This window comes from Podarcis vaucheri (genome assembly GCF_965113315.1).
Source record: "Podarcis vaucheri genome assembly, chromosome: 1".
NCBI classification, from domain to species: domain Eukaryota; kingdom Metazoa; phylum Chordata; class Lepidosauria; order Squamata; family Lacertidae; genus Podarcis; species Podarcis vaucheri.
The window spans coordinates 29,615,691-29,621,111 of NC_138759.1; the positions used below are offsets into that span (position 1 = coordinate 29,615,691).

Here is a 5,421-nt window from a genome sequence, read left to right on the forward strand (position 1 = left end):
AGTTGATTGCAGATCCTAGCGTAAAATGCAACCAATTAAATAAGTGTGATTACCAGGGTTTGCACAGTGCCTTCTTTACTGGCCACACTCCAGAGCTATTTCAGCAAACAATGAGTATCTGCAGTTCAAAGACCTCTAGGAAATGTGTTTGTACTCATGTGGCTAGCAAGAGAAACCACTTAACAATGGAATGGGGAGTCTAAACAGTACTGAAATGAGTCCTCAAATCAATAGCAAAAGGAGTGCAGGCACGTTACTCTCAATGGAAAGTCCAAAGCCAGCTCCTTTGGCATTCTTATGTAATGAGAGATCAGGGTAGACTTAAACATGATATGCATTGAACCAAAAATGCAAGTTAAACTGCAGTTCATAAAGTTGGTTCCTTCTTTCCTTGCCTGCTTGCTTGCTTGCTTGCTTGCTTGCTTCTAACGTCTTTTCCTTGTTTATTGTAAAAAAAATGGGATGGATATTTTGGTATCCCGAATACATCTTACTTTAAAACAAAAACAAAACAACAACAACAAAAAACCTGTAATTATAAAGTGCAGTATATATGCATTTCATTCCTCTTATATTTTGGTGAGACAGAATGTACCGTATACCCTTTTATGGGAGCTTGTGCTGAGAAGGGGGAACGGGAAGCAGAGGCCAGTCCTAGCAAGCATAAAAAGTCCACTCTTTGCCTGCCATTTGCACAAACAACAGGATTGATAAATAGTCTGAAGTAGTCTGAGGTATGCAGATTGTCCTACTGTTATTGAGCTGTTATTCTGGTTCCACTACACCAGCTATCTCACCTTTTCTGAGCCATATAATACCTTGGCACAACATTTACCAGTACTTCATACTCAGTAAATTTCTGAGATGCTTAGACTATTTTGAAAACAAGAACAATCTAGTCCCAAACTGCAGTTTCACCTAATTCCAGCACAAACTGGGTATTTTTTGAGAATCCCCTGAATCACACTTGGACTCCATAGACTTATTCAGAGATCTGTTGACTAGACTCTAGGAAAAGCCAAATATACCAGTCAGGGTCACCTGGTTTCATGGGACATAACTGAAACATTCACAAGGCCTTGAGGTCATTGTGTGGGTGGCTTAGTACAATCTAGGATCTGAAATGGATTAAGAATCTGCTGCACAATTCAGTGATTCCTCCTGTATTCCTTGGCAAAATCAGCTCAAACAAATCCAGATTCACTACAGAAGTTCACAGTTTTTCTGGAATCCAACAGGAATGCTAGCTCTTAAACAAGGTTAAGGGGTCAATGCTTATTCCGAGAGTTACTTCATTCAATTACAGTTATTCCTCAGGGGCGCCTATGGCTCTGGACATTCTCTACAGCCATCACATCCTTATGGGAAGTGTAAATTTTCTCTTGGATAATTGTTTTCCATTTATTACCAGTACAAGATTGTACAGATATCCTCTGTGGTTTTTCTGCTGGTGACTTGATAGAAACGGCATGCTGATATTTTGCTTCATACACAGGGGAATGACTAGATTCTCGTTAAATTTGCCATTTCATATTTTATTGTTAACCCCATCATTTATATAGTACCAGACAGTCTTCCAATTTGTTCATTCTTCATATGCTCTGCCTTATTAATTCATGACAGGACCTTAGTATTTGCTTGCATACTGATTTAGCTTGTCAATTTGAAGAGTTAGGCCATCAGCAAAACCAGATACCCTGGAACGTTTATTTCTTTGTCAAAAAGATTCCAGGGTGGTGTACAAAAGTGTGAATAATCCTATGCACATTTGCTTCAAAGCTCCATTGTGTTCAAGGGATTTAATCCTAGAAAAGTGTGCATAGGATTTGTAGAGTACATGAACTGGAGCCAAACCATACTATGACTGTGCTATCAGTCTCTTGTAACAAAGTTGATCTTGACTGTGAAATGGGAATGGAAGTAACTTTAGTGGCGTCACTTTTGATGCTAAACACTTGATTCAAATCTTCATTTATCCAAAAAAACTTAGTGTTTAAATGTGCTATATCTTCATCATGCCTAACAGAGCACTCCAAACCCCTGATCTGCTGTGTGAGAGGAGGTTTGGATACAGCAGGTGTTCCTCTGCCCAGATCTGCTTGGCTCCACCAGAAAGTCATACCAGAAAATGGAGGAGCATATAAACCACATGGTTCACTTTTGCTCATTCCCTTCATGGCAAACCATAGTGATGTCTAGGTCAGCAGCAATGGTCAAAATGACCTTTGAATGACTGCTGAAATGCAAGAAATTTCTGAAAGTATGAGATGGGCACTTGCTATGGAACTAGACAGAGATGCCATAGCCTAAGAAACTCCTCCCTTCATCAGGAAGTATCGATAACATCTCCCATTAAAATTTACAGTCTGATTGTGCACTCTACCACAGAGTTGCTGTTTTAATTAACAAGATGGATTTCAGAGGTGATATGTTCTGTTGTGCTATAATTCCTGCCTTTACAGTAATTTTCTCCTGCTTTTCACACTATAATGTGCTATAAATCCTACTTAGGCTGCTTCACTGGCCTGTTGCTACTCTGAGTCAATCTTTCAGGCCTTCTGTTGCTATAGCAACCTCCAGCCATCCTCCAGCTTGCTGGAATATGATACAATCTCCTGGGGGAATTGCTATGAACTTGAGGATCACAAGGATTTCAGCCCATGATGCTTGAATCTGGTCCTGTCTCCTTTTAGTAGTAGTAGTAGTAGTAGTAGTAGTAGTAGTAGTAGTAGTAATATCCACTGTCTTAACTCCCCACCCACCCTGAGTTCTTTTGTGCTGTCTGTGTGTGTTTGTGTGTGAAGGAAAATAAAGTCAACTGGAAGATCATTCCTCTTTTCAGCCTTCTCGAAAGAGAAAGCCTAAAAAATAATGTAGACTTAGCTGGTTTAAATGCCTAAACAAACCAGGCACAATTGGAGCAGCTTCTCCTCCCACCCTCTCTCCTTTGTTTCCATTTTCTTTCTTTCTCTTCCTAATCTTGTCTTCTCATATGTTCACGGTCTCAGAATGTTCATTTCACAATTCCAGTTTATGAATACATGTCCTCATTCTTAATCCTCCTCAGCCTACCGGCCTCTTTTCTCTCAGACTTTATTCACACTATTTTCTGCCTTATCTTTTACCCTCCATCATTTATTTGTTTTTCTGCTTCTTTTTGTATGTGTCATTGTTTCTCCAATCCATTTCCTCCCCACCACAAATCATTTAGGTGAAGACGGGGGGGGGGGGGAGGAATCTATCACACAAGACAAAGTGTCATATATCAGCTCCTTCCTGCTTCCTCCAGCTACATACCACATCTTACACAGACTGGGGCGTTCACATGTTACATTCAACAAGAGTAAAACCTGTGTACCAATACGCAAATAATTGACCTGTACAAAATCAACAAGCATACACCGCCCCCCCCAGCAGCATACTGTATATCTGTATGTTAGTTTCACCAATATGTGCATTTTGGGGCACTATCTAGTACAGTGGTACCTCGGGTTACATACGCTTCAGGTTACAGACTCCGCTAACCCAGAAATATTACCTCGTGTTAAGAACTTTGCTTCAGGATGAGAACAGAAATTGTGCAGCAGCTGCGCGGCAGCAGCAGGAGGCCCCATTAGCTAAAGTGGTGCTTCAGGTTGACAGTTTCAGGTTAAGAACAGACCTCCAGAATGAATTAAGTTCTTAACCAGAGGTACCATTTTTGTACGCATTGTATGGTTCAATAACTGTATGCAAAAATAAATCATTTCTAAATCCCGCTCTGCCAAATTCAAGACTGAATGAGAATGAATACACAACAAAGTACCAACCCTAGCACCAGATTGTAGGTAGGAATCAGAGCATTAGGACACAACCTTTGTCACCTCTAGGTATGTTAAATGATCTTAAAGTTTCTGTAATAACTGATGTTGGATCATCCCATCTAGACACTATCAGGTAACTGGTATTGTTCTTCTCAGTGTACAAGAAGATTCAATAAGCCACCTCTCTTTTGGTTACTGCTGCCTCAAAGATAAAATACCACATTGTTGCCCAGCTCATCTAGATCATGACTAGTTCAATGCAAGTGCTATAGGCTTCCATATGCATTGAAATAAATCAATGATGCGTTAGCGATTGCTTTGCCGCTGCTATTTAATGCGCATGTTTGACTTTTCCCTGCTTTTAAATTTTATAGTGAGTTTTAGTGCCGGTGATAATACTTAGTACTTATGGGGCACTTTATGTTCACAAACATTAACCAATTAAGAAATAAAAAGGAGTGATAGCTACAATTGTCTTGAGCAATGCCAAGCAAGCACAAAAGTCCAATGCCTTCAGCATCATATTTTGTGAAGTGAGCAACACATTCATAGGTTGAAATAAAATAATTCTTCTCACACTTCAAACAGAGAGGGCCTGGGATTCCATCCAAGACAGGATTGAGACCGCAACCCAGGGGCAGTGCTTCCTGTTTCATCACTTGAGGTGAAATGGGCAATACTGCTTTTCCCTGCCCTGCCCTGCCACTGCCACACCTGTTTCCACCAGTTCCATTTCTCCTCTTGCCCTGCCACAATTTCAGGCAAGATCTCACCCAGTTGGGGTAAGATCTTGCATGCCCGTGAGATCTCATGTGATTTCTATACATAGAATGGAAAGGTGGCACCAACGTGCAGAAAAATGTCCTGGGCCAGTCCTGTATGAGTCACTGTGCTAACGTTCTAGAAAACTTGAGTTACAACAAATGGGTGGACTGTGTTTGTTTGTTTTTTACCCTAGACTTGATTTTTTGCAGATCTTCCATCTTGGGATGCTAAGCACCATCTGAATCCTGGGATGCCAGAGCTTTGAAAGAGTAACTGATTGGAAAACACAACACCCCTTGCTACATTATAGGCTCCCTGTCCTAGCATGAGGAGAGTAGCTTCCTTTGCTATTCCTAGGGCTTCTGGTCTTGTCACTCTGTTGCTCCCTGCCCCGACTAATTGGGATGACAATGGAAGGTGGTGATTTGCTTTGAGGGATCTAGAGGGATCAGCTGAGCTTAAGCAAACTATTTTTGCAGGTGGAGCAAAATTCAGCTCCAGTGGAATCTATAGCCCGGCCATCTAGAATATATAGATATGGAGTAAAACTACCACAACCACCCACAGAAGCCAGAAATTAGAAAGCTTTCGGGAAATGAAGAGGTTACAATGAAATATAAAGCAGCACTTGAATAAAATATCATGATGTAGTCAGATGTTGGTCATGTGTCCCTCTTCTTTGCTATTAAAACATAATTCTCTTCCTGAATATGGCGGGTTACAGATGATCATTTTACAATCATTTACCACATGTCCCCACACAAGTGCTGTTTGCCTTCTCTACTTCCACTTCTTGGCCCTTCGGGAATGCAAAAGTGCTGATTGGCATAGTTTCATTTTGTGGTTCAGCAGC

At 40.9% G+C, this 5,421-nt stretch overlaps 1 protein-coding gene across 32 annotated transcripts in view; it reads right to left on the reverse strand.

Annotated features, from left to right (window-relative positions):
• Positions 1-5,421, reverse strand: part of NRXN3 (neurexin 3) — a 1,220,542-nt gene that overhangs the window by 348,574 nt on the left and 866,547 nt on the right. The gene's annotated exons all lie outside the window — the stretch shown is intronic.